This window comes from Aythya ferina, assembly GCF_964211825.1.
Source record: "Aythya ferina genome assembly, chromosome: 1".
Taxonomy (NCBI): Eukaryota; Metazoa; Chordata; class Aves; order Anseriformes; family Anatidae; genus Aythya; species Aythya ferina.
The window spans coordinates 105,092,969-105,120,167 of NC_140296.1; the positions used below are offsets into that span (position 1 = coordinate 105,092,969).

At 38.8% G+C, this 27,199-nt stretch overlaps 1 protein-coding gene and 1 long non-coding RNA gene across 7 annotated transcripts in view; both read left to right on the forward strand.

The window, feature by feature from the left end:
• The window catches only part of ROBO2 (roundabout guidance receptor 2), an 897,160-nt gene that overhangs the window by 428,967 nt on the left and 440,994 nt on the right, over nucleotides 1–27,199 (forward strand). The gene's annotated exons all lie outside the window — the stretch shown is intronic.
• On the forward strand, nucleotides 11,241–12,592 carry LOC311429845. The gene is made up of 2 exons (XR_014688406.1): nucleotides 11,241–11,329; nucleotides 12,511–12,592. It is a non-coding gene; the product is annotated as an uncharacterized lncRNA (long non-coding RNA).

Consider the following 27,199-nt stretch of genomic DNA (forward strand, 5'->3'; position numbering starts at 1 on the left):
ACTTTGTTTAGTGACTTTAAAATGGTATTGCACAGTGGTGTAGATCAACATCGTAATTTTTTTCATCTGTGTTATTTTCTCTGTCCATGCTTCTGTGACACCTGAAAATTGCAGAGCTCAATGGAAATGGCAGAAAGCATGTGGCATATATATGTTTTTACTGTGCTTTTGATTTTCTTGTAGCCCTGCCCATATTCTTGCAGTCTGTTCAGGGAATAGCTGCAATTGTCTCTTCTTTTTTCTTTAGCTACCAATGTTGGTTACAGTTCTTTTTAAATAAGTAACTAAATAAAATATTGGACACTGTACCATAAAATCAAATGCTAGATGTTAGAGTTAAAATAGTTAATTACATATTTTTTCATAGGGGTCAGTTGACTTTCATTGTTGTGTGTTTTGTTGTGGTTTTTTTTTTTGAGTCTTTCTTCCAATCATTAGTAAAGACTGCAAGAAAGAATATTAATAGAAAAGTTCCCAGCTACTGTGAACACTGGCATGTGGACATTACTATGGAAAATAGATTGAATGGGCCAAATTCAGCCCTGGTAGGACTTGCAGTGCTTTCAGTGAACATGGCAACCTTTTATGTCAGGGCTGGCTATTTAGGCTGGCTGGCTCTTGAAAACTGCAAATGTGGTAATCTTGTATGTGATTGTGTTAAATTTATGCAAGAAACATTTTGTAAAAGCAGCCTTTTGTCTTCATATTAATATTTTTCAAAAAGCTCTTATTTTCTTAATGAAAAGTATGGAAAATGGTGGATCAAGCATTTTATCTTACATTTCCTATTTCTTTTATTATTTTTATTTTTTTTTAATTTGTTTTATTTCTTCCACTGGTGAGGTACATATCTGTGGCCTTCTGCAGATCTCAGTTGCCCATCAGAGAACATGGCTTACATACAAAGCTGGAGTATATTCTTCTGGTGTGTACTTGAGCTGACAGGGTCTTGATCTCTCATGTTGAGTTTTGCTGTTGATAGATAACCTTTGCTTCTGTGGAATGTGTGCATTTTAATACCTTAAGAGTAAAAGTCTGTTGAGATGGAGATTTTATGTTTCTGTTTCCTTTATCTTCTTCCCTTGGACCCAATTCTGCAGAGCATTTAGGTGCGTGCCGCTGTTGCTTACACAGAAACTCAGTGAAGTTGATGGGAATTTAAACATGTGTTCCAAGTTAATCATATGCTTGAAAACTTTGCTGAGTAGGGAGGAATTTATGCCCATGATGAAAAGTTCTGCTGAATTAGTCTTAATGTTGTGCTTGCCTTACTTCCTTTCTCCTAGGTTGTAATTGCAACAGCATATATTTATGTGCAAAAGATAGGCAAAGAGAAAATGCTGTCATAGCACTTCCAGAGATGGATATGTTTGAAAAGTAATTTGATAGTCCAAGTAATTTGTTTTGTTCATTTGCTAATTTGGTACACTGCAAAAGGTCTGATATCCCGCAGTTCTTTTAGAAAAGACAGAATATCTTTTGTTGTTGTTGTTGTTGTTTGTTTTTTTAAAAAATAAAAATAAAACTTTTCAGTGAATTCAACTTAGTACAATAGTCCTTCCATTAGTAGCTTTCTGGAATGATGAGGTTGATGTTGCTTGTGGAAAACATGTTGCAAAGTGAGCTAATTATAGCAATGTGAGACAAAGGTATACAGTCTTAAAAGTAGACAAAAGGATGTCAGTATATTTTAAGGACGCATAAAAAGCATCAAGCGCATGCACTAAAAAATTCATTGAGAGAAAATGGAAGCATTGGCTAGTCTGTCCGGTCAACTCCTTTTCCAGGAGTTGTCTTTTTATAGCAATGCTATGTAGAGTCATTGCACTAACCTCAAAACCTGCTCTGTCCACTGCTGAACCATTTAGTGAAAATTACTAAAGAGTATGCAATGGCTTTTTAGCCATTTGCTACCCTTGAATTGCTATTCAAATATTGATCTCAGCTAAATAGATTGCTAACAGGTTCTGTACATTCTGTTTCAGCCACCTAGGAGGAACACTGCTGTCAGGCTTTATCTGTTATCTCAGCTGGCATGGCAGAGGTTGCTCTTCCTTGTGGCTGCCATCTGGCTCACCACCTATGGTAACAACCTTGCAGAGGATACTTAGTAATCACGTTGATGCTGTTTCTTGCCAACAGGCTAGGTTACTGGTTCTCATTTCTAAATTTCTCATGGAATCTCTATTTTGTGTGCAGAAGAAAGTATGTATTCCACTCTTCCCAAGTAAATATTTATTTATTTCATTTCAGACTGAGCAGGTATTTCCTATGTGTAAGTACAGATTTTTTATTTTTATTTTTACAGAAAGTTTATTGCGTTACCCAAGTCTTCTCACGTGTTCATTTTTCAAGCATGCATTCCATATACATTTGGAAAATTCCTTTACATTTTGGTACAGAGGACAATACAGAATCTAACAATACAGAATTGCTATTTCAGCAGTAGTGCTGAGGCTACCTTTTATACAGGACTATTCATGTGGATTGTTACTAGTGAGATCTTTGCAAAACAATTGCACATAAGGAAGGATTTGTGGACGTAGATTTTAGTTTCATCATCTTTACTCTCTGACCTAGCTTGTACTCTACAACAGAAATGGTAGACTTTCTGCCCTTGAAGTTATACATCCAGAGGTAAGAATGCGTTGTCAATGCTGTCCTCATCTCCAACCCTTTCCTTAACAAAATAAGTATTGACCACTGGTGATTAATAGTTTTCATTATTGTTTTAGATAATTAAACAATGCCTTGTTAATTTAGGACCTGATTCTGTACCACTGAAATCTATAACAATTTTTGTATTCAGCCCTCCATGAGAAAGACCTTTGAGAACAGGTGATATCTTTAGTTATTATAGGACATGCATCTTAAATCATTATTTCATCTTCATAAATGCAAGTTTGTTGCAAGATAAAGTTGGCTTGTTCCTGCATCCTTCTGTGGAGATAGCTACAACAAATAGAGGGTACAAGTGCATGTTGCTGTTTCAGTCCTACCTACTCCTTACTTCTATAGTGCTCTCCTTACTAGTGCAGAGTATCCCTTCCTAATCAGAAGTCTGCTGCTTGTGCTGGGTTTTGGATGTAATGACGTGAATTCTTAATATTTTCCAAGCCAAATGCTCATGAAGTAAAAAATGGCTTTTTAATTCCATCTCTGCAGCTTATCTTGGCTTTGCTGCCATGGAAGAGAGCCAAGATGTGCTCTTAATTTTATTAAAATAATATCCTTCATAAATAAATACATGAGCAACAATACACAAGCTAACCAGTAGTACCCATGTAATAACCTGCTGGTACGTTCATTGAGCTGCTGTGCTCTAGTAGGCAAACCTAATTGAGATTCATCTTTGTATTATGGACAATTGTGATGTGAAGATGCTAATTTAAACTATATTTTGGCAGAAGTTCCTTGTGTATGTGTGTTGAATTTGCAGTCTTCACTACTCCTCCCCAGCTATTTTTTCAGCTAAGCAAATTGTCTGTAAACTCACTAAATAATGCAGCTCTCCGCAAGTTATCACATCAGATTAACAGGGCTCTGAGCTAACTTTCTGGTTACAGCCTAGGTTGACTTGCAAACATCCTTTCCCGTGCTTAATTTCTTCCTGAGCTTTAGTTGCACAGCAGAACCCTATGTTAGTGAAAACCACATAGCTTCATTCTGCATAATGTTAAAAATTACTTGTTTGTTTTGCTTTGTTTCCTGGTGGAAGTATCACCTTTGGCTTGCTGATAACTGAAGGCCACAAATCTTTTGGTGACTCCCGTGTATACTTGAAAATCAATTGAGATGGGTTGCTTCCAGGTCCCATTGCAAATTCTGTATGCCATTTATCTGTCCTGGTTGTGGAGATAATTATTTGGCTCTAACTACCTGCGTGAATGATGACTGGAAGAAAACAGAGCATTTTCAGATTAATTCCTCATCATATCAAGTGCTCACTGCAAGAGCAACCTTGATGGTTTGTTTTGCTGAATTACCCTTCTTGTCAGTGCATCTTCATTGTACTTCAGTCCAGCTACAGTAAGAGACTGCAGCCTGCGTTTGTACAGCTTTATACTTGGTTATAATGTACTTTTTCTTTCATTGCTTTTCCTCAGATTAACTGAGACATCAGTTTGTTTGGTCTGACACATGGAAATTACCTGGTAGTGTGAGCGGGGATTTCAGGGGCTGAAGTATGGTCTTACTCGTGAGAGTTCACCCGGATGATTATGCCACAGAGTTGTAGCACATGGTCTCTTAATATGTCTTTGTGTTGCTGGTACAGCTTCAGCATGGTGTGCCAAGGCCAGGAGAGTCTCTATAATGTGCTTGTCAGAAATGAAGATTGGACAAATAATGTAAAGAATAAGTGGCCAGCAGCAAGTTGTAAAACACAATAAACTCTGTATTTCACTCGTATTCATCACTTGCCATTGATTGCAGGAGAAACCGAGTGGAAAAAAATTAACCTTTTAAAACCAAAATGTCAGGTAACTAACATCGGTCAACTTCTTTCTCATTCAGACTGAATGGAGTAACTGTTCATGCCAGGGTACCAGCGGTACTTTTTTACTGCTGTGAAAATGTCAAGAGTTAAGAAGCAGTTATGAGAAGTATTTTAATGCTGTGTGAGCCCTGTAATCATGGTTTCTCAAACTGTCATTCTGTGCAGTTTTCAAGGTCTGCATGTCCTGTAGCCCAAATGATTTCATCATGGCAAAAGGAGTGATCAATTTTAGCCTAAGAGTTTATACTGTATCCTGAAGAGAACCCTGTAAATAAGGGGTGGGTGCTAGTTCCTGGCATATCAATATTACAAAGCATTCAAAAAAAAAATGCTGTTAGACTTGGGCTCAGCACACTGTGTCCCCTTCAGGACCTGGAAGTGCTTGTTGGTCCTGTGACCATGAGGGTGCTCTCTGGGAAGAGGAATGACACCGTGAGCTGGGAGGAGGGGGATATGTGCCCAGTTCCAAGCCAGGGGCTTGATGGATTAGAGGGCTGCCCCATTTTGAAGCAGGGAGTGAGGGGAGGGACAGAATAGCAGGGGAGCTGGGTTACAGGGAATGTGGCATGGGGAGTAAAGAAAGGAGCACAACGCAGCTGTTATGCTTAACATAATAGTGCTGATGCCTAGTAACTTTGGTGGTGTTTTATACACAGTGTGCTTAGGCTTTATATCATTGCTATGTTATTTTTGCATCCCTTATTCATGGAGATAAGGAACCTTTCTGTTAAACTGGTAGAGACCAGATTTACTTGGAGTAGCTGCAAAACAATGCTACATTGTAATTTGACGCAGTGAACTAGGTGGGGTCTTCCTTATCTTTAACTTCATGTACTGCAGAAGTGTTGTGATAGATTGGCTGGACTTCTTTTGCATATATAATTTTATGATGTGTAAAAGAAATTCAGTAGGCTAATTAAAATATTCAGTTTAAGTCAAGGCAACAGGTATTAAACAGCTATTAAACAAAGAACCTTCTTTGGGGAAGAAAATAATTATCAGAAATACTGCAAGCTACTACTGATTTTATCCTTGATCTACTTATTTCATCCTTTTTGTTACCAAGCTGGATGTTAATCTGTAATGCTTTGATTTCAAACCAGTCAGTGTGACGTGTCTATACAGACGTATGCCTGAATTATAAACTTCTTCTGTTTTTGTTTTTTCTTCTGCATGAAATTGATTCATTAGCTTAAGGTGTGTAATATGGTGGTTACCTAATGAGACTAGGCAGTTTTGTTCCATAAGATAGTCTCACAGGATAAAAATCACAGCATGTGGAATAATGGGATCCTATGATAAAATTGTCTTTTAGTACTGCTGTCTTTAAAACTCTTAAGAGTAGTTCTGTGTGTGTGTATGTCTAGATTTAAAAAAAAAAATAAAATATATATATATATAATAAGATCTGTGTTCTGTAGAATTACATATAGTTGTATGGATACACACTTATGATGAAGGAAAGTAACTGTAGAAACTGTAACTAATAGAATATAATGTCCCTGAAGGCAAAACTATAAACAGTAGTAGGAACTGTTAGAACACCGAATTACAAGAAAATGAAATATGTGACAAGTAGAAAAATATATCAAATTAAATATGAATCTACACAACTGTTTACTATTATTTACTGAGTTCTTTCTGACAACTGATGAATTTAGGATGAAATGCAAAAGAACATATGTCTGGCTTTGTATGACCCCAAATTTCTCTGTTCTCCCTTTCAGCAGACAACATGTCCTTTTTCCTTAAGTGATTTTTGGTTGCTAGGAGAAGTGCAGTAGTCTGCCCTGCTCTTACCCAGCAGTAAAACCGAAGAGTGTATTGAGGTAGAGAGAGGGGCAAAGCATAGCATAGGCCATGAATCACAAGTTGTCACTAGTATGTCCACTTTGTTCCTGCTTTTTCTTTGAAAACTTTTGTTTTTCCTAATGGTGTTCCCTTTCAGCTGATCCCTCTAAGCCATTCAGAATGGGGGGAAAAAAGTGCTGTTAAGAGTCCACTCAGAGGAACAAAAAAAAAAAAAAAAAGGAGGGGGAGACTTTGAGAGTTATTCACGGGGACACAGTGGTAGCCATGCACAATTCAATGAATAGCTTTAGTCGGCTGCTGTTAAAGCTGGATGATTGATACCTTCAGGTTTTGGTTGTTGGGTTGTTTTTTTTTGTTTTGTTTTGTTTTGTTTGTTTGTTTGTTTTTGTTTTGTTTTGTTTTGTTTTCTGCGACAGGAAAGTACACAGAACGTCTTCATAGTAATCCTGCCTGTTTTCATGCTTAGATTTTGAAATTGTGCACATCCTATCCTCAAATTTCAGTGTATGCAGTGTTCTCAAAGCTTGTATGGAGAAATCAGATGGTAATGTTGCATATGTTTGTTGAAATTAGAAAGAGAAAATTGTTAATAATCATGCTACACTAGTTTATGAAGTCTTTTTATTGATTCCCTAAATTATGCTCTTTAAATTAACTGTGTACTGTGGCAAGAATTACTTGACCATCACCTCAAGTAATGAGCTAAAGGTGTGCTTAACCAGATGTCATTGGCTACTTCTAAACCTTTGCAATGAAAAATGGTTTTACGTAGCTAGGTATTGTAGCAAGTAGAAGTGATTAGAGAATATTGTTAATATTAAGAATATCAAAATCATGAGAATTTTGGCAGATTTCATTTGAAATTGATTGCAGAATGAACATATAGAAGATATTCTTTCCTCAAATGCTGAATGAAAACCAATCCTTAAAGTAGGTTTAAAACAAAACAGTCTTAAAATAATGATTGTTTATTGAGAAACAGAGCTGAAATCATGCGTGCAAGTCCTGGGGATGAGGACATAGAAACCATGACTGCAGAGAGCTGTGATTTGTGCTGTAAAAACAGATGACTGTGAATACAGCAGGCCCCTCTATGTATCATTCCTTAACAGGAATAAGTGCTGAATGTCTAAGGATCTCATTACCAATTTAGAATATCTTGTTGACTCAATTTAGTGACATGCAGATAATAGAGAAATTCAATGATGATGTAATTGGAAAAATAATGCAGCAACTTGCACCGATTTGTTATTCACATTTGAACAAAATAGGTTTCACCCATACTTCTGAGGTGATTGGGTGACCTGGCATTACTGGATTCAGTCCCAGCGTAATTTAATGGGATCTGTGTCTGTTTAGGTCAGGGCTGAATTTGCCCCTGGGGAAAGATGAAGATGGAAGAGATGTAAGTTAAATTGCAAGGAGCTCACTCTATCTTGCAGTCTGCTGACAGTGGGGTGTGTGTAGTGTGGGTTGCTTTTTTGATTTGTTTGTCTGTTTTGTTTTGTTTTTCCTGATCCACAAAGGATTTAGGAATAATTTAACTGCTATCTAAAGCACAACTGAGTTTTCAGTTACTTCTATGAAAGCTGCTATTGCTGAGACCAGATTTCCCTCATAACTTACAGCAAATATTTGCCTTAGTCATTCTTCAGCGTTAGTCCAAAAGTGTTGTCCTTCCACCTGCTGAAAACTGTGTGGGAAAGCAGACACATTTTTGTCATGGTATGTGGATATTGTTTAAATTTAATAAGAAATAATTAAATTAAATACATTTAATGATAAAAAAATAACGAATTAGCTGTTAATATGTTAATATAAATGATGTGCCCAGTGTCATTCAAGAAGTCCATAGCAGAAGGGAGAATGAGATCTGGTTTCTAAGAGCCCCAGCATGGCTTAGGGCACAGGGGTAACTTCAGCTGAAGGTACTACCTGCAGCTCTTTACCTTCCATTGAAAGCCAGGGAACTTTTGAGGCATAGGAGGACACAAATGGTAGAATCATGGGCCATACATCTGTCCTCTAGTGGTAATCTTTCTTCCTGAGACTCAACAGCCCTACTACACTACGTTATTGAAGAGAACAGGCAGAGAGGGTGATTCAGCACAGTTTTTCAGCACAGGTTTTGGGAGTGGTTGGCATGTGGAAAACCAATGCAGAGAAGGAAGTGGTTCTCTGTTTTGTTTGATTGTTTTTTAAATTATGCAGAGCATAAGAGACTGACTTAAAACTAACCATAGAACTGTGATCAGAAGGCTTACAGATGCAAGAAGCTTCACCTGCACACTCTCCATTAGGCACTCACCAGTCAGCCAAAATAATGATGCACAACACATATTCAGTAGTAAACAGTGTAGTCAGCAACTTGAGAAAGAAGTCTGTAAAACCACACAAACTACATAACTTCATCTTCAGATGAAGGCTGGCTATTAACTTAAGAAGATCACCTTCAGCTGTATCTGCCACGAGGACTTTAACTTTCAGTATTATCTGGAAACACATTAATCTCTTAAAACCCATTTGTGATAAATTTGAGAAGTAGAAAGGCAGATGCATTATTTGATGAACAAATTTCCTCTGTACCTCTTAGCATTTCTGAACAGGCATCTTGTTAGGCTGCTTTGTATTTCCAGAGCAGTGACAAGGTTGAAATAAGTTCTGGCACTATCTGGAGGAAGAATCATACGGGAGTTAGTGGTGGTTTGAGGCGGATGGAGAATAACTTAACACAAGTGTTAGTCTCTTCTGCAATCTGCAATGATACTTTTGGCATCTTTTGACGTAGTCTCAGCATGTATTTTAAGGGTCCAAATCTGTATTTTACCATACATTTTATCATCACAGTCTAGGCTAGTCTTTGTTAAAGGATACATCATGATAATCCCATGGTAGTCCTGTTATGGTAGCATACTGGTGTTTCTGTCTTATGGGAAATCACCAAGAAAGCTGCCTGAGAAACCGTCAGAGTCTGTCTTCAAATTGGAATGAAGGAATAATTTTTGAATACCTGGTATGTTTTGCAGTCATACCCAGATAGACCTATAGAGGGAAGAAGGTGGAGCATAAAGGAGCTGAGAGCTGGAGCCATGTGTTAGCATACTTCTTGTATATTACTTGCACCGTGGAAATTCTGCTCCTGTGGAAACTATAGATGTAAAATGCATTAGCAACAGCTAGAATAAAGCATAGTGTTTTTCTTGTATGCCCAGAATACAAGGGCATACAAGTATACATCTCAAGATACAAGGGCATACATCTCTTGTACCTATTCAGGATTCAGGGTGGGGAGAATTCTAAGGTAAGTTTTAGAGGCAGATGGATTCTAGAGAGGTGGAAATTTCTCTAGACAGATCCATGCAATGATAGATGCCCCCTTCCCTTCCCTCCTCCCTTTTTTTTTTTTTTTTTTTTTTTCTCAACAGCTTTGAAAATTAATTTCCTAGTGCTCCAGACTTTTGTTTAGCATTTTGAACAGACAGACTGCATTCTCACATCTAACAAGTGTGATATATTAAGCTAGGGAGAGAAAATATAGAGAAGGTTAGTTTTAATATGGACTCGGCTGGAGGCATGCTACCTAATGAATCACTAATACCGCATCCTGCAGTGTTATGAGTGCTAGTGGTGCCTTGTCCAAATACAATTCTTGCCTAGCTTCCTTCGCTTTCACGTCTCACAGGGTCATATCATAATTCTTGTATCTGCTTTAGAAAGATGCTAGATTACAAGTTAGACTAGCCAAGATAGAGTGTTTTGAACAGGTTTCTTTGGAAGCAAGACTCCTGTGGAGAAATTTTAATAGACAAAGACAGGAGTTTGTAGGAGCAAAATTGTTCAGATTGCCCAGTGAATACCTGGAGAGGAAGTATCTTCGATATTCTATGCTGAATGTTTAGGAGGCCTTTCAGGTCATATTTTGCTTGTATATCTTAAAGCTTTTTAAAACTTGGTATGAATTGGTTATATATGCATGTGATATATAAATAACACCTAACTGAATGTTGTAAGCAAAGGAAATAAATCAGCCAATGATTCTTTTGGCTATACTCTTGGTACAACGGTCTTGGAGAACTATAAATATATATCACATATTACTTTTACTTGCTTTTATTTTTTTGCAATCTTCAAATGGCAAATAAAGCTATTGTTAACAGACTTTAAAATCATTTGGAAGATTGTTACAGCATAGATCATTTTGAGGAAAAGAATGAATGTCTTTGTTTAAAATATTTTAGTAATGTCTAGATGTTGGAACAAATAAATAAATTCTCAAAACAAATGACTAAAGATGTTTCTTTTGTGTCTTCACAGAAGAAATTCTGTAGAAGGTTTATAAACATTTTTCGAAGTATATTGTCTTATGTGGAGGAATGGTTAAGTGAAATAGGACATGTTGATGTTGGGCAGTTATGAGGCAATGGGCTAGTAAAGTACCGTACTCAACTCACATGAGTCTGGCACGTACACAGCTGGCTGAGAGCCAATCAGGCTCAAGGACACGATGCCCTTGAGCGATGGGGAAAGTCCCTAAGGCAGGACAGTGGCTAAAAGAAGGAGGAACTACCTGAAAAGAGCGGGAAATGTTAGCCAATCCTGAGCTTAGTTTTTGCAATATGTATGAGTTGATTATGTTCGAACTAGATAAAAGGCGACTGAGCTATCCATTAAAGTTGAAGTTCATTGTTCACTTATACTGAGCGTCTGTGTCTTCCTCCCGTCGACAACAAATTGGCGCCCGAACAGGGACCGGTCTGAACGGGATTTGGACACTGCTGGCAGTGATCCTGGGCCACGTGTTCGACGGAATAAGGGAGGATCCGGTCCTGCAACGCAGCCCAGGAGGTGGAAGGGACAAGAATCCCCGCACCCGCGTTGGGAAGGTGAAAGGGACGTGGAGTCCGCACCCACAGCTCGGAAGGTGGGAGGGAGTCCCCGCACCCGGGATGAGCCTATAAAGGGTCCCGCCGGAAAAGCGCCACCGAGGTCTTTGGAAAGGCTGCAACTGTATATATAAAGGTATGAAAGACAAGCGGCGTATAATTTGTTCAGATGCTTTTTAGAAAAGCGGAGTATTTTAGATAAAGATGGTAGAAAAAGATTTGCTAGGGTTATTAGCATATACAGTAGCGCAGGGTTGTTTTACAAATCCTGATACAGTTTTTTGAACAAACAGAGTGGCATAAATTTGGAGATAAATTGTTTGATGATGTTATTAATGATATTAAGTCTGCTAAAAAATTTATTGAAGCCTTGGAGAACAGTCACTAGCGCTTTAGCTACACATCAGGCTGAGCAGAGAGTCGCTGCTGCCGCTACAGAGCGACTGGGATTGCCGGGAAGTGCTGGAGCTGGGCATTGCCCACTGCCGCCTTCAGAGAGAATGGTAACGCTGCCTCGGGGCTACGGGGCAATGGGAGCCTCCCCACCCCCCTCAGTCACCGCCACGAGCAGCGCTGCGCTTGGAGCTCACCGTGTGGCGAGTCGGCACAGAGCAGAGGGACGGACATCAGGACCCTGCAGCCTGTCTGACGTAACCATGGAAGCAGCGGCGGCTGTGCTGCTTCTCTCTGGCATGGTTTTGATCTGTGGAGACCGTGCATGGCAAGGAGTACCAGCCAATGCTTTTGGAGGACCGTGTTACCTAGGGCGACTCACACTTTTCGCTCCAGATTTACACTCGTGGCAGAACTCGACAAGGAGCAGAAGAATTAAACGAGAACTAAAAACTCTGGGTTCTGACTGTAATGATGATGTAGAATTGTGGGGTCCAGCAGAAAGATTCTTTGTTTCTTTGGTGCCTGGTGTGGGAACTGCACACGCTTTGACTAACATTAATAAGCTTGCTTGTAGGGCTGTTAAACAATCAAATGTAACAACACAAGTTCTTTCTGAAATGTCACAAGATATGGAGAGTCTAAGACATGCTGTATTGCAAAATAGGGCCGCTATTGATTTCTTGTTGCTGGCTCAGGGACATGGGTGTGAAGATGTAGAAGGAATGTGCTGCTTTTATCTTTCTGACCATGGTTAGTCAATTCACGACCAGTTGAAACGGTTAAGGGATCATACACAAGAAATTGTAGTACAAGATAGTTGGTTTGAAGGTTGGCTTAAATCTGTTTTTGGGAACATGGGTGGATGGGTTTTCTTAGTTAAAGAGGGACTTCGCTTTCTACTTATAATTATATCGATTATAGTTGCTGCACGTATAATCCTTAACTGCCTAACTAAGAAACTAGAGCAACTCACAGAGAAGGTATTTGTAGCGCAAAATAAAAACGGGGGAATTGTGGAGGAATGGTTAAGTGAAATAGGACATGTTGATGTTGGGCAGTTATGAGGCAATGGGCTAGTAAAGTACCGTACTCAACTCACATGAGTCTGGCACGTACACAGCTGGCTGAGAGCCAATCAGGCTCAAGGACACGATGCCCTTGAGCGATGGGGAAAGTCCCTAAGGCAGGACAGTGGCTAAAAGAAGGAGGAACTACCTGAAAAGAGCGGGAAATGTTAGCCAATCCTGAGCTTAGTTTTTGCAATATGTATGAGTTGATTATGTTCGAACTAGATAAAAGGCGACTGAGCTATCCATTAAAGTTGAAGTTCATTGTTCACTTATACTGAGCGTCTGTGTCTTCCTCCCGTCGACAACAGTCTTATCCTTGGACTTATTTTTTTTTTGTGGAAAGAGCTGGGCTGGGGGCAGGGGATTGGAAGAGCAGTTTCAGTAAGTATAGTGTAGCCTAATACATCTTAGAGAAGTAAGGAGGAAAAAAAATACCCATCACACAGACATATTATTACCTTTTTTTCCTCCCTTCCAAATATGTCTAAGTCAGCAAAAATATTGTGTGGTTTCGGTAACACTTTCTTTAAAAGTAGGTCTTGCTTGTTTTGTTTTTCTTTTTCAGTAATGGAAGAGATTTTTCTATGTAAGAATTTTTGGAGGCTTTGCAAGCTGCCTGTAAATGTGGAAAAAAATAGGTACAAGATTAGTCCACTGAAGTGTTTGAGTGTTCATGGAATTTGTATGTAAGGTAATGTAAACATCACTAGTTCTTTTTCCCCTTTCCCCTCGTGGGGGAAAGATCAATACTTATGGCTTCAGAATACTTCCCTTACCAAAATGAGAGAGACAACAATGATGGATATGGTTAACTGTCTGGCAGCATGGCTGTTATTTTTATAAACCAAGTATTTGGAACTTTTAGGGAGATATTGTTAAAACATAATATTCCTGCCATCTGCCACTTCTTGCTCACTTCAGTGAGATGCTTTGGAGGTAAGTGAGAAGCGTTTCTCAACAAATTCAGTATTGACAGAGTTGAGAACATTGAGACTTGGTGAGATTCCTTTATTATATAAATAGGTAATAGAAGATTATTAACAAAGAGTAAAAACAAAGGGGGAAAAACAGTTGCTATAGATTGTGCTTTTAACAGTTGGCCACATAAGAGGAGAGATTCATGGTATACCTTATAATCTACATATACATTTATTTTTAATCTATTTAAAGTGGTCTGAGCAGTTGGACTAGCCTTATGATAGAAGCTGCAGAACACCAGCAGTCTAGATGAAATGAATTAATGAATTTATTTCCAACCAAATTTGAGAGCTTAAGATTCAACTTCACATGTGCAGATCCAAACAGGAACACAAGAAGAAGAAGAAAAAAAAACACCCAACTAGTAAATGTCCTCATATGGATAATATGTTTTAAGATCCCTATAAAAATATTGTCTTCTGAGTGTTTTGTGGTTGCAAATAATGGAATTTGGATTTTGTTAAAAATGTAAAGTAAATTGAATAGAGTTTATGTATAATAATTTATAATTGGAATCCTGAGAGATAGTAAATGTTAATTGTAAGCCTGAGAGCCAAGACAAAGAGTGCCCCAGATGAACTGGGCATTTGAACAGTGCAGGAATCAAAATTGCCTGGATTTTTTTCTTCCACATTGAGAACTCTTGATGTTTGTACCAAAACTTGATTCAATGTAGCCTGTTCACTTGTTGGAGATGAATATATAATAAAAACAAAAAATACTTTAAAAAAAAGCATATCTCAAAATCAACATTGAAAATATTGAATGAAGAGAAGATAGATTTAGATTCAGCTTGCACTGCATTCATGAAAAAGGCAGCTGGGGAGAAAGGTAGAGGTGACCACTAGATGACATTATTTTATATTCATGAACATTTGGGTCGCCAGTGGTGGTAAAATGTCTACTTAAGTTGGTTTATAATAGTTCTTATGTTGATGACACAGCTTAGGAATTAGTAGGCTAATGCTGCTCCAGACATGTTTTGTCACATTTATTTGCATTATGCAAAGATTGATAGACAGTGAATTACACCTACTCTTATGTTGTGAGAGAATGCCATATATGAAGAGGAAGATGATTATCCACTTTGGTGTTGAATTAAGTTTTTTGAGCTTTGTGACTCAAAATATGTTTGACTTTGGCTCCTTTTGTGTTTTTAGGTATATTTAACATTAAGAGGGAGGTTCATATTTATTATAAAAGGTATGGGTGGGTTATTGGATAAAGTGATGGCCTTTCACCTCTAAGGCAACAGTTTAATTTAAGTGTTGGATCCTAAGTTAATTGAGATGAATGATTTTAGCTTTGTCCCTGGTGTAAAGTAGTCTGTATTACAAAATCACCATACATCCGTTTTTGCAAACTTGATAATAATTGGCATTCTCTTAGGACTGAATTGGCATTGAAAGAACTATTTCTTATTGCTAAGGAAGGTGTTCCTTTTAGGTCAGGGTAAATGTCATTGTCAGATCTGTGAAGAAAATCTGCTTCTGCCTCTGTTAATAAGTCATTGCTGAAAGATTTGTCAAGAATGGTTTAAGTGTGTACTGGGTCTGGCTGGAATGTTAACTTTCCCGGCAGCAGCCCATACAGTGCTGTGCTCTGCACTTGTAGCTGGAACAGCAGTGTTATCACACCAGTGTTGTCTGCTGCTGAGCAGCAGTGGCACAGCATCGGGACTCTCCCTAACCCTCCTAGGGGGTGGGCAAAAAAGTGAGAAAAGAAACATCACCAGGGCAGCTGACCTAAACCAACCAAAGGGATATTCCATACCATGTGATGTCACACTCAGCAATAAAAGGTGGAAAAAGGAAGAAGAGGGGAGGGGTGGGCTCTCATTGTGAAAACGTCGGTCCTCCTCCCGAACACCGGCTACGTGCGTTGAGGCCCTGCTTCAAGGATGTGGTCAAGCATCGCTCATTTGTGGGAAGTAGAGAGTCATTTCTTTCCTTTGCACTTCTGCATAGCCTTTAATTGTTGCTTGTTGTTGGTTTTTTTTTTGTTTGTTTGTTTTTTCCTTTTCCCGTTCCCTTTTTCCCTTTCTTTTTTTTTTTTTTTTTTTTGCTTTAGTTAAATTGTTTAGTTAATAATAATCTTTCTTTAATAATAATAATTATTTTTTCCCTTTAATTAAATTATTCATATCTCAACCCATGAGTTGTTCTTTACTTCTTCACCTCCTCATCTAAGGAGGGGGAGTGAGAGAGTGGTTGTGGTGTTTACCTGCCTAGCACAGAAAAACCACCACAGAGTGCTACAGTTTATCTTCTTAACTAAAACAAACAAACAAGCAACCCCCTCCCCACTTCAGATATAAAGAGAGCAAATGAGAGTGAGAGAGACCTTATTTTTTTACATCTTGTAGCAACTCAAATGCTCAGAGACATTAAAGTAGCCTAATTCATCATTTACTAATGACAAGTAGCCTAAAAGTTCAATTATAGTCTTTTGAATGTTCTCAAAGATGTGGAAAGGAATACAAATTAATGTAATGTCCCATACTTCCCTGTTTTAGCTGGCAGGAGAAGACCTGGAGGGATGAAGGACTGAAAACAACTTCTAATCAGCGCCTCAACCCCTAGCATGTACTGAAGTGTCAGGAGGCAATGCAGGAAGCTGTAGTTGCATTTCGACCACCGTAGTCTGTCTGCTGTTATCTAAGGCAATGTTCCAGTTGAGGGCATAATGTATTAAGTGCTATATTAGTGTAAGTGGAGAACAATCTTTCCCCAAACCTGTGGACTTCATGCAAGAAAATAGTTGGCATAGGGATACAGAGAAGACAAGGATTAGGGAAAAAGCTCAGGAAGATGGTAGGGGCATATTTGCACCTTGTTTGCTCTCTTCAGGTACCAAGAAGAGAAGCAATCTTAAAATGGAAAACCTGTTAAATTGCATATATTTATATTTCTGAGCTAATTAAGGAACAATTTTCTTAAATTCAGGGAAGATTACAGTATCTTTTTCCGTTGATAGATTATGTTCCTATTTGAAAACAGATCATAAATCTTACTTGTTTTGGCTATAAAAAAGGTATTGAAAAATTATTAGTAAAATACAATCAGTTTATCAGATATCTTTTTAAATTGAGAACCTGAAAAATGCATAGTAGCATTTGTTTCATTTTTATAGCACATACAGACATGCAGTTATAAAAGAATCAAGAAAAAAAAATGCTGCATGTGTGTCCATAGAGAATGTATATAATAAGTTAATATACATGTCCTAAATCTGAGTAAGTAAATATTTGGGTCTATTAGGTCAAATTCAATTATATGTTTGAAAATGTGAACCTTTTGTTTTGGTAACAGGTGCCTGTGAGAGTGCCCTCTTCATTTGTCATGCTCTCCAAAAAAAAAAACGTGGAATTTACTGTCTTATGTTGTGATTCGTGCTAGGTAGTTACTGGGATTTCTAGTGATAATAGGTGGATAGAGTCCTGTGATAAATATTCTTAGATGAGTAGTTTTAATAAAACATGCTCCTCATGTAGTCTTTTGCTGTATCATCTGTAAAACTTATTGGCAGGAATGGGAGATGTGATCTGTCCTAAGCCTTAAGTAGCTAAAAGGGATTAACTTTACAAAGAGGATTTATTAATGAAGACATCACACTTCACCAGGCACACAGAAGGAAAGGCAAGAGTTGTTGATCAAGGAATCATTCTAGCTACTTGTTGTTGTTGTTGTTCTCTCTCTCTCTCTCTCTCTCCCCCCTTCTTTATATATCCAATCGGATACTATTCTCATGTTTTGTCTTCTTGTCTTTATAGTTGTTTGCCATTTTCTTACTAACTGGCAGTTAGAGTAAGATACAGTCTATGAACAGACAGGCATGACAGGAGAACTGTAAGCTCTGATGACAACCTGTTTATTGGTTGTTGTGCTACTTCATTTTTATATGCTTAGGGGTAGATCCTGCTACTTGAGTCAGTAAATAACTGTTTTTTGAAATGATGATAGTGGGAATTCTCTTCAGGATTTTTTTTTTTTTAAAACCGGTGAGAGACTAGCTTTGTGAAATTCGGGGAGAAAAATGCACAGACTCTTGTTTTTGTTAGGCTTTTTAGCTTAAACTTGTGATTGATATTTCAGTAAGTGTTAGTATTATTTTAAATATTTTTTTGATTGAATACTCCTGCTTTATTTCTATTCTGTAAACTACCAATTAGCTTCAAAGTTGGAAGCCAGGCAAGCACAAACAAGGTTAAAAAATGAAACAAATGGGAGGAAAAAAAATAAAAACAAGACCAAGGAAGCAAACAAAAACAAATAGGAAAAAGAAACTTCCGATTGAAAGTCAAGAAGGTTTGGTGACAGCTGACTTCACTTTCATATAGTCACTCTGTCTCTGAATGCTGGCTTCTGTGATTATTAGTTGGGAAGGGCAGGAGGAGGTGCACAGAACTGGATAACCTCTTTTATTAATGAGTTGTTTTCTCCTGAAAGCATTGTGGTCTTGTCAGAGCACAACTTTGTAGGCAGAGATCAAGCAGGTATCAGCAAGTTAAAAAACATGCCTGTTGCCGCTGATTCCTTCCCCTGCTTTCTTGTCATGTCAGCTACAGGTTCTGTGGTGAGACAGGCCACCTTACTCTACACTTCAAATGCATCTTTGCTGCAAAGAGTTGAAGCAGATTTTAAGCTACTTAAGCTACTGTTGTTCTAGCTGCAACAGTCTAGGTTTTGGCTAATAGAGCATGACGTAACTTTTTGTGCTCTCTAAAACAATGTTTTATTGTATGTTTATATACACACAGTCAATTGTAATTACTAAATAAAGTGCTACACTGTAGGTGTTCTACTTTACTCTTAGAGAACTTAAAGATGTTATTTGTAACAAACCATATTGTTTTAACAGAATCAAATATAAAAGTGAACAGTCAATTATGAAGTAGTTTTCAAATAAGGAATGGTAAAGCTATTGCTCTGCGAATCAGGCTATGATCTTTCTAACTATATGTCCTACTAAGAACTAGTTAGAACATATTCAAACAGAAGTTTATTCTAGCCTTCCAGCGTATACTGCATTTATCTGTGGCTTTCATCTCACAAATTATTAATGCTGTTCATATGCAATGTATATTGAATAGTACAGATAGGCATTTCTTTTGTAGCTTTGAAATTACTTCAAAATGATGAAAGTTCTCAGCTGTTATTGCAGATGACTAAATTCAAAATTCAAAGTTATGCTGGATCACACCAGTTGTCTTTTGTCTCATGGTGGATAAACAATGCATTTTGGAAATTAAAATAAAATAAATGTTAAAAGGTGGGACCAGCACTTAATGAATCATTCCCAGCTTCTAAGTGTTTGTGGCTTGTTGTCTTTGTGGTTAATTTCTTCTGTGAATTTAGCCAGATATATATATATTTTTAAACCCAACAATTATTTACTCGTTGCTTTTTGAAGTCTTTCTGAGCAGAAGTAACTAAACCATTCCAACAAACCATTCTGTAGTATTTGCTGATGTCTATCCATAGTTTGTTTCTCTTGCCCAGTTTTAGTAAAGATTACCAACAGATCTGAAGACATTGCCATAGACTTTTTTTTTTCTCCTGTGGTCAAATAAGATAATATAAAATACTAAAAACAGGCTTGGCACCTGTTGAACAGAGAACCAAAGTAAGTTTAGAAATGCAGGAAATTCTGAATTATTATTTTATTTTTTCACAACTGTAGTGATTTTGCCTGAAAGGTTAGTAATAGAATCGTTTGAGTTTGCTGTATTTGCTTCTGATGCTAACCTTTAGGGTGGCTGATAAACTGACTTTCTTCTGGCAGGCATCATTAATAGGAGGCTCTGTGTTGTCCTGAATAATTTTCCTCACAATTAGCAGCATTGATCTTGTAGGTGCAGCAGCAGCTGAAGTTCCCTGAGGCAATCAGTGAGTGAAACTGGTTGAAACATGCACTGAACTGCAAGACAATTGTTTCTATTTGTCTGTTGCAGTGATCACTTTTTTCTAATTTTTGTTGTTTGTTGGTTCTTAAAATTAGTTTATTTTTCCTGCTTAGATCTATTTCTCAGTTACATTTCCAATGCAAGAAATGAAAGCCTGGATTCACTAAGCTGTTCTCTGGCCGATCAGTTCTAACTGGTAAGACACATAGTCCTACTAGCTCAAATATAATGGAAGGTATAGAAGGTGTGTTTTTGTTGTTGTCTTTTTTTATTAAATTCTGGTTGAAAAGCCACCTTTATGCAATTATAAATTAATATTGATGGTGTGGGCTCCAGTAGAGACTACATGCGTGTTCTACCTATTAACAAGATTCACAAAAGCTCTTACGGAAATGAGTACATCATTTGTGTGGAAGTTAGAGAAATCAGCCCATGCCTTTTTTGTGATAATATCTTGCCTGTTAAGCAGGCTGTAAAGAAGGAAAGCTTGGTGCTCACATGAGGGAGTGAAGTGGGAGCTGTAGTTGTTGAAGAACATAAAAGGCTTGTAGGGCTGTTGAGGGAAGGAGAGAGTGACCTCTGTGCCAGACTGGCTTGTAATGTGTTAAATGCAGATCACAAGCTGTGGGCCTAAACCTTCCTTCTTGACCTCCATTAGTAAAGAGTTACCCCAAGAGTTGGTGAAAGTTAATTTTAATGCAAATCTTACCATGAATTTTAGTGAAAAACAGCATTCTAGATAAAACTTTTAAAACAAAAACTTTATTTTGGATATAACATTATCTCAAATGTCTGTCTTCACTGTACTATTAAAAAGGGGTTCAACAAATCACCTCCCTCGCCCTGCTGGCAACGCTGCTTTTGCAACAGCCTAGCATATGGGCTGCAAGCATGCTTTACCAACTCATGTCAAGTTTCTCATCAACCAACACTCCCCAGTGGGCTGTTACCAGTGAAGACTGAGGCAAAGACTGGTTAGCTCCTCACCCATCCCCAGGTGGATCTCTATGCCCTCCAGCTGTGCATTGACATAGGGGGTGACACCTGTTCCTCATCTTCCTTTCCTGTTATAGTCAACACACCAAGCATAGGAACCATCCCACCACATCTCCATGATGCCAATGAAATTGTAGCCCTGCAGGTATGTGTACATCTCCAGCTCCTCTTGTTTATTCCCCGTGGTATGTGTGTTAGCATAGCAACATTTAAGCTGGGTCCCTGCTGAAGATGATATGCTGGCTGGAGCAGTTGCAATTCCTTTGTGCTGTTCCTCAGGTGCTCTTCCACTGACCTGTGATCCTTCTCCAGGCTCTGGGCATCTGTTGCTGGCACTGGCATCAAATTGGTAGGAGTTGGGTGGACTGAGGTTCCTCTCCCCTGGTAACTTTAGTTTAAAGCCCTCTTCAGCAGCTTGGCAAGCCCTCTTCACCGGGGCTTTACTGGTGCATTTTCTGGGCATTACTTGAGTTTAAGGGGTCATCCCTGCTGAAAGCAGGTTCTGTTTGTCTTTTTTTTTTTTTTTAATCAACTTGTTCAATGTCAAGGTTGTTTCAAATTTAATTGGATGACTAGTTTTTATTTTAGAAATAGTATGCAGGCCATAAAGCAACATTTGTTTTTCTCAGAAAAGGATGAAAGGAACACGTTGCGCTATCCTATAAGTAAATATATATTGCAGAATTTCCATAAATACTGCTTTATGGATGCTGCTGCTGCTCCTAGTATTTCCAGCATCCTGAGGAGATTTTGCACTGTGAGCCTCTAGAACTGTGTTTAAACACATAGCAAAGCCCTAATCTGTAGTTAAGCCTTCTCTGACAAAGCATGGAAAGCACCTTACACTGCTAGACTTACGCCAAACTACAATGCAAAGTGAAATAACAAACATTGTGTGGTAATCTTGTCCTATTGAAAACAATTTTAAAACTTACAAATTGATTCAAGTACAAGAAGAGGGCAAGTCTTTCCAGAGTAATTTTAGCACTAGATAAAATTACTGGTGATAGTGTCAGTGTCTTGGTGATTTTATGAGAGGAAATTTGTTGCGTTATTGCTGTAGATAATGGGGGAAATGGATATGTAATGTAAGTCCTGATGGGATGCTAACATAAATGATGGATTTGGGTTATAAACTCTGTTCTGAAACATTGATGATCTAATTTCTTGATATCAGCCTACCTATCTGCTCTATCAGTGTTATAAATATTCTTCCAAATTTGTCATGCAATAATCATCATTTTTAAGATTTTTTGTTTTTTTCTTTTGGCCTCGTAGGAAATAGAAAATCTTTCTCATCCAGTGAGGAAATTGTGTGTGTGTGTTTTGAGGTGTATATATAAAGATAATAGACATAGTCATTGTATGGACTTTTTACCTTTTGGAAGGTATGAGTTGGTTATGTTATTGTAGTAGTAAAAACTAGTAGTGTGGGAATTTCCATGGAATGTATGTAAAATTTATTTGAAGTTATGAAGCCTTCTTTTCATTTTGTGACTAAAGTAACATTAGAAACATGAACCCTAGCAAAGTGAAATTGTCTCTCAGTGGTTCTAGAAACACAGATATGCTTCCAGGCATTTCAAGAGGACAGAGGGTAAAGATCAAACACAGCAGATCATGAACTCACAGCTAAATTTTGGCTGTGACTGTGCAGCAGCATAGTAGGAAGAGTGGTATCCGCCACATGTTACTGTAAGCCATCTGTGCACGCAGAGTATAGGTCGGGAAGGTACCTCAGTAAGATGACAATACTATTTATTACATACAGTTTTCATCAGTAGATTGCAAAATGTTTCACAAACAAGTTATGCCAATATCTGCATTTTAAAAATATAAAAAATGAGGTAGAGTGAAGTATCTGCCATGTATCAGGCTGATGACAGAGCCTAGAGTTCAACTCATAAGTCATGTGTTAAGGAACACGTGTGACTGTATGTAGGTGCCGGAGTGGCATATGCACCCTGACAAAATGAATTTGGTTTGAAAAGAATCATACCAGCACAGAATCCAAGCAAATGTCTTGCCATCCACAGGGAGAACAAAGTGGTGACAGAAATAGAGGACGCTATTTTGTAGCTCCCACTGTGTTTAGCTGTCCTTATATATGATATCCTGTTTGGAAGTGACAAGATTTCTTGTTACTTTGATCCATCTGATAGCAAATCTGCATGTATGGTGCATATGGTGCTATGTAACAAACTTCAAAATTTGGTACTATTCTATTTCAACACTTTGTGAACAAATGTCCAGCTTGAACAAAAACAAGATTAATGAAAGCAATATCTAATGCCAGTTTAAGTGTGAGAATATTTCCAGGTGAGAACTCAAAAGCAAAATAAAATATCAAGGATTTTGTATTTCTATAACAGAAGAAAAATGAAAATCCATTTTATGTTCTTTAGTAATTGCGTTTTTTTTGTTTGAGAAAGAAATACATGCAATTTTAGGGTACAATTTTACCTTTTCTGTAACATTTTAACATAGCTTTTGAAAGTTATTAGAAAGTTATTAGAATTGCCAGTTTTGCTTTGAAAGAGCACATCCTGTAGGCTGTGATAATATCACTTCCTTTAGGTAGCAGCAGCAGTGAGAAGCAAAGACTAACATTAGATATGTGTGAATTTAGTCCAGATGAAAATTTTCTTGTTTGAGATAATCGTAAGCAGAGAATTTTACAGTGAAATAGGGAAGAAAATGATGATTTGGGCTTTCAGATCTGGAGTGAGTGTAGTTACACTGTTACTAATACAAAGGGATTTTAGGAAGTTTGTAGAATGGCTAGGAAAGAAAATATGTTATAATCCAGAAAAACTCAATAATCAGTTCTTATGTGTCATGGAATAAGATGACTGCCAGAGACCTCTGAAAGGCGTTTTTGTACTCATCCTTCACTACAGTGTACCCTAGGTATGACTAGGATTTGTGTGAGTGCTAGGTTAGCCACTGCAAAACAAGGGAGATTGTGGCTTAGTAGAGTAAGTCACTCTTAGGAATAGTAAGCTATTAGAACTGCCTCGCAAGAGCATACAGTGAAACTAAAACTTCTATTGAATATAAGCTCTGTATGCCGGCTTTCTGCAGATGGGGGAATTTAGCTCTCTAACAAGTGCAATTCTAAGTCTCCTGATGCAAAATCATGTTAGCAAACTAGAGAAAATTCAAAAGTAATGATGAGATCAGTAAAAACATGGAAGAAATTTTATGAAGAATTAGAAGGGAGTATGCCAGAGGAGATTTATTGGGGAAAAAGAATTTTTGAAGGGGGGAGGGGGATGGAAATCCGGCAGACAGTTACTGTTGTGTGAGTTGTATGTGATTATTTTTTTTTCTCATCTTTTGCATGTTTCTTCATATTCTCAGGCAAAATACTTAAGATGAGGGTTAAAACTTAAAGTATATCTGCATCTTAAAAAAAAAAAAAAAAAAATTGCAACTAATTTAACTGAACCTTGAAAATTGCAAGTTCTGATCAAATTGAAACACTGTAAGATATTGAAATGCATAGGTACATGTTAACATGAGGAGCTGTAACCATCTGCAAGTCTTTCAGAAGTGTAGTAGAATGTGGCTTAACTGAGTATAATGAACTGGAATTATGCACATGAAATTTTAGTCTTGTGTGGAACACTCTTGAGTAAAATAAGGGAAAGTACCTGACATTTAAGTAATTTTAAAGTGGACTGAACAAAGCTAGATATCACTTTGTAGCTGATGGATGAAAATGCTTAACAGATAGTAAAAGAAGATGTGCTTGATTTGTGTAATTATTCTCAGATGTCTGAAATTACTATATCCTAAAACATCATCTTAGGCACAATGTTTTAGGCATTTAACACTAAGAACTATGTTGTGTTGTGCTGCAACGATTGTCAGGCTGACAGACTGAGGAAGATGATCATGAAAAGGCTTGCTTCAAAAAAAAGGTTTGTAAAGCATTGGTTAAGTTTGCTATGATTATTTTGAGAGAGAAGGAAGGGAGTGAGTGTATTTTGTTTTTCTTTTCCTTAACTCCCCCAATGGGGCTGAATGATTTTTTAACTATGAACAATACCTGTAGCTACATAAATAAAATATGGAGTGTTTGATCAATGTGTGGACTTCAAGGAGTAACCTGATCACCTGCAGCTGTTTGGGAGCTGCCCACGTGCAGCTCTGTACAGCTGCAGTGAGTTTGCTTTTCTTTTTTTCTACTCTGAGCACAATCATGGAATGACTCTGGTTGGAAGGGACCTCAAAGGTCATCTAGTTCCAACCCCCCTGCCATAAGCAGGGATGCCACAATATCATAAATAAAGTGATCATAACATCATCATGTCATCATAGAATGGATGATGTACTTAGCAGCTCATATGGTGTGGCAGCTTTCACAAGGCTAAAATTTTGAAAAGATCTGACTCCATTAAGTAGCCCAATGTTCAGTACTAATCAATGTGCCACTTGCTATGGGGAAAACTAGCATTTCAATCTAACTTGTTTTATATTTACAGTTAAAGAGGTTAAATCTAGTACTTGATAACTGATGGAGGAAGAAGTTTGGAGGAGGGTGCAGACATGGAAGAGTTAGGGGAAAATATTTTCATAATCTTGAAAAAAATTGCAAGTGAATGTCAAGCAACTACATTGAGACATGCTACTGGTACAGATTTGTACTTCTGCTTTATGACAATAGTTATATCTGTATATTGTAATCATTTCAGTTAATTTTTGCAACATTTTTCTCTGTGCTAGGTTGTGGTTTTGTGGGCTTTGCCCAACTGGGTAGCTGAACTCACTCCCCCTCCTCAAATGGAAAGGGGGAGAAAATACAATGGAAAGGGCTCAAGGGTTGAGATAAGGACAGGGAGATCACTCAGCAATTATTGTCACAGGAGAAACAGACTCAGCATACAGAGATTAATGTAATTTATTACCTATTACTAACAAGCTAGAGCAGTGAGAACCAATACAAACAAACAACTCAGCTCCTGCTGCACCCCCAGCCTCCTCGCAGGCAGGGCATTGTGAGAAGCTGAAAGGCCCTTGACTCAGTGTATGCACTGCTCTGCAACAACTCAAACAAGTAGGTACTCTTTCTGAGGAGAAATGTCTGTCAGGCATTTGAATGGGTTGCTCAGGGAAGTGGTGGCGTCACTGTCCCTGGGGGTGTTCAAGGACAGGTTGGACCTGGTACATAGGGACATGGTTTAGTGGGTGACGTTGGTAGCAGGGTGATGGTTGGACCAGATGATCTTGAAGGTCTTTTTCAACCTTAACAATTCTGTGTTACACTGATAAGAGGCTAGAGCCTGACCTGGAAAACATCGTGTAGAACATGTGGAACAAGGTAGATAAGGCTGCAATTTGCTAGATCCTGCATTTTTGCCACCTAACCTTACCCATAAAAGTGGCCTAGAAAGCTGTAGAGGGACTCTATCAGGGACTGTAGCCAGGGAACCAGGAATAATGTCTTTGAACAAATGGAGGGGAGATTCTGCTTGGATGTGATGTGAGGAAGAAATTCTTCACTTGGAGCACAAAGCACACATGGGAATTAGGGCTGAAGAGGCACCTTGCATCTGTTCTTTTCCGTAAAGAATAGAATGAAATTACCTAAAAAACAGTGTTAAAAACAAACCCAGGGCACAGGATGAGAGGTGGAGGGCAGTCCCTGTGGCTAAGGGGCAGCCTTTCTCTCTGGCAAGCTGAATGGCCCAGGGGAGCCAGTCCCAGAAAAGGGGCCCTTGCCCCCCCCCCCCCAAGCATCCTCCTTGTCCATGTGAGGGCATCTTCCAGGCTGCTCCCACCACAGCTGCCTTTGGCCACACATGGACCACTCCATCACAGAGGCTTGCTGAGGTCACAGTGGCCACCACTGCCCTGCCTTTGCTGCGGGCCCTATAAAATAGGACCCCTGCAGCTGACCCACCACTCACTGAGCATCTCGGCCCTCTGACTGCCAGCTTGTGCGGCAGGAAGGAGACCAGAAGAGCAAGGCGAGTAGCAGATCTCCTTGGTGTGCGAGGACAGCAATGCTGTCCAGTGAAGCACCAAGAAGGAATGCACCTGACCAGGAGATGTGTCGCGGGCGGAGGGATAGCGCTGGTGGCACAAGAGACACCAGTGCCCAAGGGACCTCTGGCGCCCAGCCCACAGACAGGCGGTACCATTGGTACTGCAACAATGCTGGGAACAGGATGGCCCCTCAAGCACCCAGCAACAGGGGGCCTGGGCCTTACCATGGGAGCAACGGTGATTTGGGGCAAAGGTGGGAACATCAGGCAGAGAGCCACAGGGAGCAGAGGTGTGCCCATAGTCTGGAGCACAGTGTGGGATACAGTAATGGCCATAAACGAGACAGCAGTGTTGGACCCATGCATGAAAATCAACCCGACAGTGGCATGGGAATGAGGCATGGGACTGGACGTCCCCCTGGTTCAGCACCGTGGCCTGAGAACATTCCAGATGGAAGGCATCCCGTTTGGGCAGTCCCGGGCAAGGACTGGCGTAGCCTTCTGCCAAACACCGTGGAGCCCATGGAGCTGGATCCACCAGATGTGGAGGAACTGACAGAGGTGGATCCACCTCGGCCAGAACAGACCTGGGACTTCTGCGGTATGTCTTTGTGCTCTGCCATCCAAGAGCACCGACAGCATCGCAGGAGTGCCTGGCGAGCCCCCTA